Here is a 13,766-nt window from a genome sequence, read left to right on the forward strand (position 1 = left end):
TCATAACACTATCCTGCCATCCCGGTTATCAGTCTGATGAACCTTCACTGCACTTCCTCTATGCAGTCACTCGATCTTTTTTAGGTAAAGAGACTAAAACTGCATACAATGCTCTGATATACAAACTACAAGCAAGAGTATGCCATTCAGCCTCTCGAGCTTGCTCCATCATTTAATAAGATTGTGAAAAATCTGAAGCAACATCAAATTTGAATCCTGCCAACCCACAATAATCCTTCACCTCCTTGTTTAGCAAGAATCTATACACCTCTGCCTTAAAAATATTCAAAGTCTCTTCTTCCACTGCCTTTTCAGTCAGAGAGTTCCAAAGACTCAGGACCCTCAGAGAAAAAAATACTCCCCTCATCCCAGTTTTAACTGGGCAACCCCTTATTTTTAAAACCATGATTCTTTAGTTCTAGATTTTTGCACAAGAGGAAACATCCTCTCCACATTCACCCCAAAGACACCTCAGGATCTCGCCTTTTACTCTTCTAAACTTCAACGGATACAAGCCTAACCTGTCCAATCTTTCCTCATAAGACAACCCAGTGTTAGTCCAGTTAACCTCTATGAACTACTTCCGATGCAGTGTTTGTGAAGAGAAAGGGGGCAGTAGATGAGATGATAAGAAGCCGAAAGGGCAGGTTAGACAGTAAGAAACCATTCAACAGAGTTGAGAAGTTCAATTATTAAAAGGGATGCGAGGACAGAAAAGGAGAATGGAAGTGGCCAACACAAGTTTAAAAAAACAGAAAGACATGCATTTTGACAGTGCTTTTTCGTGACGACCTGGGTCCCAAAACACATTTCATTCAACAAAGTACTTCTGAAGTGTAGTCACTGTTACAAAGTACTCCAGGTGTAATCTCACCAAGGCCCCGTAAAGCTGCAATAAGATATCCTTGCTCCTGTACTCAAGTCCTCTTGCAATGAAGGCCAACATACAACTTGTGGTCTTAAACTGCTTGCTGCACCTGCATGCTTGCTTGAAGAGATTGGTGGGCAAGAATACCCAGGTCCCTTTGTATGTCAACACTTCTCAATTATATCACTATTTAAAATTATACCCTGCCATTCTGTTTTTCCTACCCAAGTGTATAACTTCACATTTTTCTTCATTTTATTGCATCTCACTCAACTTGCTAAATCACCTTGAAGCTGCTTAACTTCCTCCTCACCACTCATAATTTCACCGAGTTTTGTGTTGTCAACAAACTTGAAATTAGTACATTGATTCCCTTATTCAAATTTTGATATATATTGTGATTCCAGAGTCATACTGACTAGCCTATAGTTGCTGAGCTTATGCATCCCTTTTTCAACAGGGGTGCAACATTTGCAATTCTCCAGTCCTCTGGCACTACCCCTGGATCCAAGGAGAATTTGATGATTATGGTCACTCTGTTGTTTTGTCTGTATAGTGAGCAAGAAACAATACTTTTCACTGTATGTTAATACATGTGATAATAATAAATCAAATCAAATCAATGCCTGCACTATTTCCACCTTTATTTCCCTCATTATCCTCAGAGGCCTCCTACCTGATCCTGGATCAACTTTAAGAACAGGCACCTATTCTAATGCAAAAGAAAAGCAATATGTTGCAGCTGCTGGAGATCTAAAATAAACACAGGAAGTGCTGGACAAACTCAGCAAAACACTGGCAGCTTCTGTGGAGGTTAAAAAAAAGAGTGAACGTTGCTTGTCCAATATGACTTCTTTGGAACAGAGACGAAAGTTCCAAAAGTACCTGAAGAAGCTTGCAAAGATCTGAAGAAACTCTGAAGGATGAGTCATATGGACTCCAAAAGTGAACTCTGTTTCTCTCTCCACAGGTGCTGCCAGGCCTGCTGAATCTTTCCAGCATTTTCTGTTTTTATTACTGCAACAGGTGTTATCAATTTGAGGAATTCCTTATGAAACCACTGCTAATATATATCGATGTCATATACTATTCAGAAACAAAAGCTTTATGATCTTATTTTATTCATACAAATATTGAATTAAAATTATCCTTAGATTTTCCCAACTCCTGGACTGTCAAATATAGAGACAGTTTAAACAGAACGGTTCACCATCTTTCAGATATAAGTTAGAACCAACTGAGATCATTTAAGAGGATAATTAACCCTGAACATTCTGTCAGTTTTTCTAACCATGAAGTTGTGAGTCCAATAAAGCATTTTTTTAAACACCATCTGACCTGATACTGCAGATTTACTGAATTCATTGTCAGCACCACTGTACAGGACATTAATCATCTCCACATGTACAGTAACACATCAGTCATTTTGTTAGGAATACTTATTACCTCTGAAAATCTAACTGCCTTAACCACCTAAAATCGGTGAACAGTAAGTTTAAATTGCTGCTAAAATACTGAATTCTATGAAAAAACATTTGATAGTCATGTTGCTTGTACCATTGAAATATTATGCTTCAGAAAATTTGATGGCTGATTCTCTGCCTAGGGGTCTTATGTCTATTGGTCATGGACAGCACACCCGAGATTTATTGATGTGTGTCATCAGCACTCAAGATTCACTGGCACTGACACAAGTCAAATAATTAGCCTTAGTACACACAGTAGGGACAGTTCCTTAGCCTCAACTAATGCAGTGACCTAACCCCACACATCTGTAACTGGTCCAGCCTGAAAGGCATCAATTGAGATCAGTATAAATAAATCCATTCCCTGCTCTGTTGGTCAGTGCATATGTAAATGAAAGCTACTCGGACAGGAGATGGCACATAAAAATTTGAATGACTAGGGAGAATAAGACTAGGGAGAATAACCTGGTTTTTACTTTTAGGATTTCTTCCTTTGGGTAAAGATACTGGAAGATGCACTCTGAACTTCCTCTAACGGAGCTGTGTGGTCCTTCCCTTGTACAGATAGATCAGACCTGGATTAAATTGCTCACTTGAAAGAGATGCGATTTGACAAAATGTCCTCAGTCATTGTGGATTATGTGCTCACTGCTTGCAAGAAAGAGGAGCATGAGTAGGCACTACAGCCCGTCAAGCCTGTTCTCCCATTCAATATAGTTATGACGCATCTCAGGTTTCAAGTCCACTTTCCTGCCTATTCGCCAAAACCCTCGATTGCTTGAGAGATTAAAATTGTCCAAGCCAGCCTTAAACATATTCAGCAATGAAGAATTCACAGTCCCCCAGGCAGAGAATTACTAAAATTCACAACCCTTTGATTGGAGTGAAGTAATTTTATCTAATCTCACATAGGAACAGGAGAACGCCATTTGGCCCATCAAGCCTGCTCCACCATTCAATAGGATCAGAGATGATCATCCACTTTAATGTATTTTTCTTCACGTCATCCCCTGTCACTGGTATTTTCAGAAACTGTCGATTTCAACTTTAAGCATTCTTAACTACTGAGCTTCCACAAACATCTGGGGCAGAGAATTCCAAAGATTCACAACCTTCTGAGTAAAAAGGTTTTTCCTACCTCGGTCTTAAGTGGCTTTCCCCTTATTTTGAGATGATGCCCTTGGCTCTAGACTCCCAACTAGGGGAAGAATCATTCCCCATTTACCCTGTCCATCCCTTCAAATATTTTCTAGGTTACAGTAAGTTACCTCCCATTGTTTGAAACTGTAGATATTATAAGTCCAGTTTCCCCAAATCTCTCTTCATAAGATAGTTCCGCTTTCCCAGCAACAAAACTGGTGAACCTTTGTTATGCTCCTTTGAGGAAAATAACACAGACTGTCCAATCTCACTGGCTCCATCCTCCCCAGGTTACACACTGTCTAATCTCATAAACCATAGAAAATAGAAGCACGAGTTGGCCATTTGGCCCTTCAAGGCTGCTCCATCATTCATTACCATGGTTGATTATCAAAATCAATATCCTGATCCTATCTTCCCCCTCCATATCCTTTGATTCCTTTAGCCCCAAGAGCTATATCTAATATCTTCTTGAAATCACACAACAGTTTGGCCTCAACTACTTTCTGTGGTAGTGAATTCCACAGACTCACCACTCTCTGGATGAAAAAAAATTCTCCTCACTTCAGTGCTAAATGTCCTAACCCTTATCCTCAAAATATGACTCCTAGTTCTGGACTCCTCTACCATTGGGTACATTCTTTCTGAATCTGCCCTGTCTGTGAGATCCCCTCTCACTCTTCTAAACTCCAATGAATATAACCATAACCATTTTAGTTTCTTCTCACATAGCAGACCTGTCATCCCAGGAGTCAGCCTGGTAAACATTTGTTGTACTCTCTCTAAAGCAAGGAGATCCTTCCTCAGATAAAGGACACCAAAACTGCACAGAGTACTCCAGGTGGGGCCTTCCCAGCGCCCTATACAACTGCAGTAAAACATGCTATTCCTATACTCAAATCCAGGCCAACATACCATTTGCAGTAAACAGGGTTACCCACTGTCTGATTTCACTGGCTCCATCCTCACAGGATTTGCTGCAGGCGGAAACTCGCCTTTTTCACTCCAAATTGGACATTAACATTCTGGACCAGGCGTTGTTGTTATAGTATAATATATCTTTTAGCCGTATAATATTCCTGTGAATAATCTATTCAGACTATAACGATGAACATTGAATGTTTTCCTGACAATCTCACACGAAGATCCGGAAACAGGAACTATCTGAGAAGCAACACTGCGACTGCGTGCTGATTGTGAGCTGAATCTGCGCATGCTCAAGGAGCAGCGCCGCTGTTTCCTGAAGTCGCTCTGCGGAGATTGTGCACATGCGCAGTGCAAGGCTGGAACCTTTTTTCCCGAGAGCTCCGGCTCGCGCTCGGGCGGTTTAACGGCCGAGCCTCGCGGCCCCGAATCGCTCCGCGGCCTCTCAGTGATGTGGGCGGGACCTGACGATCTCCCTCTCCTGATTCGTCAATCACCCGTTCCCAGCCAATAGGAAAGGAAGTGTCATCTCGTGGCAGTAATTTATCCAAATTAACATCAGCAAATATTAGAAATGTTCATCAGATCCGCCAGCTTCTGAGGAGTTGAAATGTTTAACAAGTGTTTAGGGAGGGGACATTTGATCAGAAATAGGAAAGTGAGAAATATCTGTGGAGTTGAAGAATGACACATGGAAAAGGAGGAAGGGAAGAAATGGGAAAGAAGTGAAAGAGGGTCAACACCAAAAGGGATGATGGACACGGAGAGAGTCGATGGGAAAAGGGGTGACAGAGGTGCGGTGGGATAATGTCTCTTCCTGATAGCCCGACCCCTGAGCAAAGGCGGTCCTCTGGGAACTATCTCTGGATGCTACTTCATGGAAAAGAGCCGCATGGTTGATGCTCCACTCATCCAGGGTCTGGTCACAGGAAGCTTCCATCTTTTTGAATCTTCACGAGCTGCCCAAACCTTCTTAACATACGTGCTGACTTTTTCACACCACATTGATCCAGACATGTTCTGGATCTGCGTAATTTCCCACTGCTTCATGGACCTTTGGTCAAGGGGTGGATTCTGTGGTTCTGTTTGGGTCTTCTTCTGTATCTCATTCACGTGATGTGTGCAATAGTGCGAGATCCCACCATTGTTTTATACTGGTCTGAAACTATCTCCTGCCATTTGCCCCCTTGCCCGGACATAGAAAAATCCCATTCATCCTCTCCACTTCCACTTTGACAGGATCTTCAAAGATTTCAACCAAGTTGCTTCTTATTCAGTGGATTCAAGTCGAGTCCATTCCTGATATTAGTCTGGTAGACCTTCTTTGAACTGCTCCTACTGCATTTACATCGTACCTTAAATAAGATGTTCATTACTGTGCACAGTACTCCAGATGTGATCTGACCAGTACTTTTATATTTAATTCTGCCCCAAACAGAAACTGGTGTTGGTCTCTTTAGAACAGGGAAAGACAATAGTAGCAACAATAAAGTGATTCAAAATGGAGGAACTTTCATAGAACAAGTCAGAAAAATCAGGTGAATGGTAAGTGTCAGCAGTAGAGGTCAGAGATTTGAAAAGAATGAGAGGGAAAATGAGAAAAAATGTGGCAGGTTATGAAGATCTGAAATGCACAACATGAAAGAGTAATGGAAACACATTACAGAATAATTTTCAAATTACCAGGTCAGTAGTTCAGTGAATGTGGGAGTGGGTGTGAATCTGGGTCAGTGGATGTGGATCTGGCTCAGTAGGGTGCGAGTGTGGGGCTGGATCAGCCGGTTGTGGGACTGGCTTAGTGGGGTATGGGGCTGGGTCAGTTGGGTGCGGGTAAGCGGCTGGGTCAGTGAGGTTATGCTGCATGACTGGATCAGTTGGGCATCTGCATGGGGCTCAGTCAGTGGCCATCTTCAAGAAAGGTGACAAGTCTGACTGCAATAACTAGAGGAATTTCCCTGCTGGCATCCACAAAGAAGGTCATCGCAAGAGTACTCCCAGAGTTGGAATGAAGATTCCACCCACCAAGAGGCACAATACCATGATCTTCCCCACACTGCAACGACAAGAGAAATGCAGGATACGACCTTCTTTTGCCCAAAGGCCTTCAACACCATCAACCAAGAGAGATCAGAGAGCATCCGCCTCCGCTTCAGCTACCCCAAAAGTTTGTCACCAACCTCAGTCTGCTCCACGATGATATGCAAGCAGTAATCCCAATACAGATCCAGTTCATGTGTGATCAAGCAAGGCTGTGTCATCTCACTATCTTCTCGATCTTCCTTGCTGCAATGTTCCATTCTCAATCTCAGCAAGTTCCCGCTGGAGTGGAGCTAAACTACAGAGCAAATAGGAAAAGGGCTTGACAGATTAAATGCTGAGAGGATGTTTCCCCTCATGGGAGTGCCTAGGATCAAAGGGCATTGTCTCAGAATAAAGGGGTGCCAATTTAGGACTGAGATGAGGAGTAATTTCTTCTCTGAGGGTTGAGAGTCTTTGGAACTTATTGCTACAGGGAGCTGTGGGTGCTAAAGTCTTTGTGTGTATTTAAGGCTAAAATGGATAGATTTTTGATTGGTAAGGGAATCACAGATTATGGGGAAAGAACACGTGAGGAATGTCGGATCAACTGTGAAATCTATTGAAAGGAAGACCAGGTTCAAGGAGCGAATGGCCTACTCCAGTTCCTATTTCTCATGGTCTTATTGTATTATGTAATCTGTTCAACCTCCGCTGTCTGCAGGCCAAATCCAACGTCATGCCATATTCTGTCATTGAACTGCAGACAATCCTTGCAGCTGCACACACTTAGAGGCTGAAGTCCAAACCATCATTAACATGTTCACTGAGATGTATGAGAGCATGAGCCTGCCTCTAAATATCCATAAGACAAAAGTCTTTTACCAACTTGCTCCCACCATACAGCACTGTCCCAGGTTATCAAAATCAACCAGCTTTGGACAACATGAACTACTTTATATGCCTTGGGAGTCTGCTATTAACAAAAGCAGACATCAATAATGAGGTTCAACACCACCTTTATTGTACCAACACAATTTTTGGTTTCCTGAATGTTGTATACTAAAGTAATCAGCTCACTTTAATAGCAAAGATAAAGAATGAAAGATTGCCACACAGTGGGTTACTTGGCCAGTTAGTGGAGCATTATTCGACAGATGTTGCTTGCTTGCAATCCAGAATGGATGAGAGGGAAAATCTCCCAAATGCCTCTGATGATGTCACCACATAATCATGTGACATACTGCACAGAGATGTATTGGTTTACAATACATCACATCGAGAAAGAGTGTTTAAAGACCAGGTTCCTCAGACTTAGCACTGTTGTGGGAAAAGTACCACTAGGTCAGGCTTGAAGGTTTCAAGAATACAGTTTTATTTTAGCGAAGCTTCGTGGAGAAAAAGCACTAACAAGCAGCAAAACCTTCTCTCAATGAGACAATAGGAGCATTCCATCTTTATACCCTTTACACAATAGATGGACCGGCATCTAGCCATTATCACATCGTTGTAATCAAGTAGGTGATCGATTGTTAACACATCATTATAGACAAATACAGACAGATACAGACATGAACATGTTAACATCGCATTGTCTTAGGAATGGATACATTTCCTACGTCAGTGGCTATCAATGGTTTTTAGTTTCGGCCTATTCATATAGTAATTTACAGTAATTGGTTTTCCTGCAGTTATGTATTCCCAATCCCTCCTGTAGTTAATCTCGTTATCTTCCCCCATTGTCCTTATCTTTAAGCCCTGGCTGGCTTCCTGTAGGATTTGATTCCTGCATGTTTAACTTTGGATAGCTGTCTGTCCTTTATGTTTTAATCTCAGGTGGTTGCACTGAAAGTCAGTGCCCGTTTAATGTCTCTTTCCCAGGTGACTGTTTGTGTGCCAGGCAACCATCTTATGTGTACCCATCTGTATATTTTTCCTCCTTCAGCACCAAGCCCATTGTCCACGGAGAAGTACTTTTACCCACCCTCCTATATGGAACACAGAGGTGGACTATGTACAGCAGGCACCTCAAAATCCCATAGAAGCACCACCAGCACTGTCTTTGCAAGATCCTGCAATGCCATTGGCAGGAAAGGCACACCAGCGTCAGGGTTTTCACTGAGGCCAACATCCCCAGCATTGAAGCATTGACTAGGCGGATTTACAATGAAACACACAATGCCTAAGCCTCCAAACGACAGGGATCCCAAAATGATGAGTGAGTCTCTCACAATAAGGGGCAGATCTACTTTGAAATCCCTTCCAGAATTTATGTCAATCACTCTGCTGAGCTAATCACGGAAGAGGGGGCTGTTCTTTCCTACTTTGTGGTGCTATGCTCCTGCACAGTGAGAAGTGGCAGCATGTGATCAAGAGAGACCCAGCCGCCTTGCCTGAGGCAGTTGTTCTGACGTTATTAGGTTGGAAAGCCGAATGGGGTTATAGCCCTGTTGCTGAGATTCTATAATAGATGCCATTGCCTTGATTCAATCCTGCTTGTAACAGAAAGGAAGAAAGAACATTAATCAGTAAACCAAATGCATTGTTTTCTTTGCAGCAATGCAGGCTTAAAAGTGAACTGAAATAGCCTCATCTCAATGCTCGAGTGAGAGATTTACCTGGAAATTGTGCTTCTCTCCCAGCGAGCTGGTTGTGCACTCCTGTGGCCACATCCTACTGCGATGGCAGCTGCTCCTTGAAAATCTATCAGCTGCCAGGTGGCATCCCCCTGGGTGAAGGCTGTTGAAAGGAAAAGCTCACTGTTGAAGAAACCATCATACAAATAGGTCTCCCACGCACACACTCTCATTTCCATACAATCAACATTTTCTGACTTGTGCATGAAGGAGGGTAGATGGGACATGAAGGAGGGTTTATTAGTGTCACAAGTAGGCTTACATTAATGCCACAATTAAGTTACTGTGAAAATCTCTCAGTCGCCACACTCCGAAGCCTGTTCGGGTACACTGAGGGAGAATTCAGTATGGACAATGCACCTAACCAGCATGTCTTTCGGTCTGTAGGGGGAAACCGGACACCCAGAGGAAACCCACACAGACTCTGCACAATGATCCAAGGCGGGAATCGAATCTGGGTCCCTGGCACTGCTCGCCACTCTGCTGCCGAGAGGGTGGATGGGGCATAAAGGAGGGTGAATTGGGGGTGACGGGTGAGGGTGTTAAATTGGAGGATGGGGGTGAGAATTGGGGGTGAAGTAGGGAAATTGAGGGATGGTGGTGAAGGAGGCAAATTGGTGAGGGGGTTGTTGTGAAGGAGGGTTAAGAGGGGGAGGAGTTGGGAGGTGATGGAAGGGAATGTAAAGAAATGGGTTGACGTAGAGCTCGATGAACAGCAGCGATCTTGGTTCCAGCCACCTGAGTCTGGGATGTACACGGGCTCTGCCTACTTTCTCAGATTGGAACTCCTGAACTGCTGCTGTGTCACAACTACAACTACCATCAGGCATCACGGGCTGGGTATCCCTGAGTTTAGAAGGATGAGGGGGGATCTTATTGAAACTTACAGGATACTGCGAGGTCTGGATAGAGTGGATGTGGAGAGGATGTTTCCACTCGTGGGAAAAACTAGAACAAGAGGGCACAACCTCAGGCTAAAGGGACAATCCTTTAAAACAGAGATGAGGAGGAATTTCTTCAGCCAGAGAGTGGTGAATCTGTGGAACACTGCCGCAGAAGGCTGTGGAGGCCATGTCACTGAGTGTCTTTAAGACAGAGATAGATAGGTTCTTGAATAATAAGGGGATCAGGAGTTATGGAGAAAAGGCAGGAGAATGGGTATGAGAAAAATATCAGCCATGATTGAACGGTGGAGCAGACTTGATGGGCCAAGTGGCCTAATTCTGCTCATATGTCTTACGGTCTTTTTCAGCTCAATCCTGTTCCACCATTCACTTAACTCATGGTTGATACTTTTCCTGGTTCTGTAATTATGAATGCCCTTGCTTAAAACAAGTCCATCAAACACAGTTTTGAAATTTTGATTCTTTTTTTGCAGGAAAGGCTTTAATCTTTTCACCATTATTTGATTGAAGAAGTATGCATGACATCAGGCCTAAATGCCTTAGATTGTGTTTTAAGGTGATATCTCCTTGTTCTGAATGTTCCGGTCTGAAGAAAATACTTTAACTTTCTTCCCTATCATTTTTTTCAATTATTTTGTACACCTTGTTTCGATCAGCCATTATTCTTCAATAATCATTGGGGAGCAGATCGCTGTCTATGCAATCTATTTCAGGTTTTAAGTCTTTCAGCCCTGGTATAATTCTGTGAATAAACAGCACTCACAATTTTAACATTCTATTCAGGTTAACTTGCAGATTGAGTTGGCAGTTAGGAAGGCAAATGCAGTGTTAGCATTCATTTTGAGAGGACGAGAATACAAAAGCAGGGATGTACTGCTGAGGCTTAATAAGGCTCTGATCTGACCACATTTGGAGTATTTTGAGCAATTTTGGGCCTCGTATCTAAAGAAGGATGTGTTGGCCCTGGAGAGCGTCCAGAGGAGGTTCATGAGAATGATCCCAGGAATGAAAAGCTTGATGTAGGAGGAGCATTTGAGGACTCTGGATCTGTAATCAATTGAGTTTAAAAGAATTAGGAGGTGGGGGTGGATCTCATTTAATCTTACAGAATACTGAAAGGCCAGGATAAAATGGGCATGAGAAAATTGTTTCCATATGTTGGAGAGACTAGGATCCGTGGGCACAGCCTCAGAATAAAAGGACCACCGTTTAGAATCGAGATAAGGAGGAATTTCTTCAGCCAGAGGATGGTGAATCAATGGAATTCATTGCCATAGAAGGCTGTGGAGGCCAGGTCATTGAGTATGTTTAAGACAGAGATAGATATGTTCTTGATTGGTAAGGAGATCAAAGGTTACGGAATAAAAGGCAGGAGAAGGGGGTTGAGAAACTCAGCCATGATTGAATGACCTAATTTTACTTCTATATCTTATGGTCGCAACATCCCTGCCTCCCCCCACCCTTTCCCTAAAAGACTTCCGGATGTAAGATATCCAGAATTGACTTTTAAGCCAGTACATAGCACGGTGTACAAGAAAGGGTGATTCTGGACTGAATCAGTGGTGGAGTCATGGTCCTCGGGGAGGCAGGAGGAAGTGTCTGAGAGTTGGCGCTCTCAGTAGAGGTAGAGGTCAGTACTGTAGAAAGATAGAAAAGAAGGGGCTTTATAAGATTGCCAGGCTGTGCTAGGTTTTTTTGTTCAATCAACTTCGATGTAGAATTTAATTTAAATTAACGGTGAGCAAGTTTTAGTAATTGTAATTAGGTGTTTTAAATACTTTGTAGTTTTAAAGGTACGTGTAATACAATAATTAGTCCACACATATAAATATATATCTTTGATACATTTTAAAATGGCACATAGTTACAAAGTGCCCTGTAAACTAAACATGAGCTCATTACATTCCAAAAAAATTCTAAGTGCTGAATTGGTGGGAAAAATAGCGTAATTCACAATTGTTTTTTCAGTGAAAGTTCAGACTCAAATCTCCCACACTCTGCACTGCAGAGGCCACAACCATGAATATTATTAGAAGCTCAGGGTGGGGGGCTATTCACGCCGGAGGATGACAGTTCCGGAGCTCTGTGCATGCGCAGTGGCACCGAACTGTCAGCCTGCAGTTTGCTGGCCAACTCAATCGCTGGCCAACCCAGGACCCTCGCAGTGCTGCCCAACTGGACCCCCCAATGGCCCATTCACGGCCCCCACAAACATTCCCGGGCCAGCCCCGACCTCCCTCCCGTCCCGTTGCATCGCAATCTCCAGCCTGACTCCCCCCCCCCCCCACCCCACCTCCCCCCCCCACCTCCCAGCAGTGACGATCCCCCCCCCCAACAAGAGGCAGACCCCTCCCCCGGGAGGCAGACCCCACCCCAGCCAGCCCCGATCGCTGGCCTCCCTCCAGCCCCAATCGATCCCAATGCAGAGTGGCAGCGGGATCCCCAACCCACACAGATCGCCCCCTAGGCCCGTCCACCCCTTTGGCACTGTCCGAAGCCTGGTGGGCAGTGCCAGTGTGCTTCCTGGGCATGGGCATTTTACCCCTTGGGCAGTGCCAGTGTGAACAGGCTGGCACTGCCAGGGTGCCAATGCCCAGGAGGCACCACACTACCCGCCACCCGACCCCCTGGGAGGCCGATATTTCCCCCACTTCTCTCCACCAGGGTCTCTCACTAGTTCCCTGAAAGTAGGGAGCTACTCTAAACCCCGCCAGAGTGAAATACTCCTGGCCGGGTGGGAGATGTTATCGGGTCCGGAGAATTCAGTCCTGGGCCCGATAATCACATTTAAATTACATTACAAATAGATTAAAATCACATATCTTGTGCTCCCACCGGTTTCCAGCTTGGCCCTGACTGCACCTGCTTTCTGATGGTGGGAGACAGGAATGTGAATCCCGCGAATCGGCGCATGTGCGCATCTCACATTCCAACACACCAAAAAATTAGTGGGTTGCAATGAGAAAATTGCCCCCAATAAGTCAGTGCTGCTGGAGAGCCATATCGGGGCGATTCTTCCAGCCCGCTGGGAGACTCAAGCGGAGGCCGTTTAGTGGGCTGCCTGCTGGGTGCCACAGCCTCCGTAAGTCACCAGGTACTGGATTTACGGTGGCATCAGCTCTGCGCCAGAAATCGGTGCGGGGCTGCATAAATTATTGAAATGATCATCTCAGTATAATTCACATTTGATTCGTGGGCCCGGGAGGGAAGTCTTGTGGCCCGATAGAGACCCCCATCTCCCCCCCCCCCCCCCCAACAACCCGGCCAGGAATGCTTCACTGTAGTGAGGTTTACAATAGCTTCCCACTTACGGGGAGCTGGCAGCCCAAACCCACTGAAGGGAGGCCATGGAGGCCCCAGGAGGTTGGGGGTAAAGGGGGTGTGCCCCTGGGATTGCCAACTTGGCAGTGTTGGCCTGGTCCCCTGGCACTACCCAAGGTGCAAAGTGACAATTCCCAGCCAGCACTTTGGCAGTGCTAAGGTGGTGGGGAGACAGTGGGGGTGGGGCCTAATGGGGAGGGCCTCTGGTGGGAGGATATGGGTGGGGGGTCCTGCTGCCACTCTGCACTTGGCAGTGACAGAGGGAGAGAGGCCAGTGATCAGGGCTGGGAATCAGTGTGGAGGGGGGGGGGGGGGTGGCGGGGAGGGTGTCGGTGGATGCGGGGTGGGGGGGCTATCAGGGCATAAGGACTGCCGAGGGGGTGGAGCAATAGAGATGGGCCGGGAGGAGCGTGGGAGGCGAGACTGGCCTGAACACGTTCGGGGGGCCCACAATCAGGCCTTGGGGGGGTGGCCGGAATGGCAGCGATGA

The 13,766-nt window shown here is 45.0% G+C and overlaps 1 protein-coding gene and 1 long non-coding RNA gene across 2 annotated transcripts in view; both read right to left on the reverse strand.

The window, feature by feature from the left end:
- Positions 1-4,709, reverse strand: part of LOC144505281 (NACHT, LRR and PYD domains-containing protein 3-like) — a 96,753-nt gene extending 92,044 nt beyond the window's left edge. Inside the window, exon 1 of the mRNA XM_078231352.1 lies at positions 4,390-4,709. The gene's annotated coding sequence lies outside the window, so the exon portion shown is untranslated. The remainder of the gene's footprint in view (positions 1-4,389) is intronic.
- LOC144505282 (uncharacterized) overlaps positions 1-13,766 on the reverse strand; it is a 445,368-nt gene that overhangs the window by 92,044 nt on the left and 339,558 nt on the right. The gene's annotated exons all lie outside the window — the stretch shown is intronic.

The sequence above is a fragment of the Mustelus asterias genome, chromosome 16 (genome assembly GCF_964213995.1).
Source record: "Mustelus asterias chromosome 16, sMusAst1.hap1.1, whole genome shotgun sequence".
Taxonomy (NCBI): domain Eukaryota; kingdom Metazoa; phylum Chordata; class Chondrichthyes; order Carcharhiniformes; family Triakidae; genus Mustelus; species Mustelus asterias.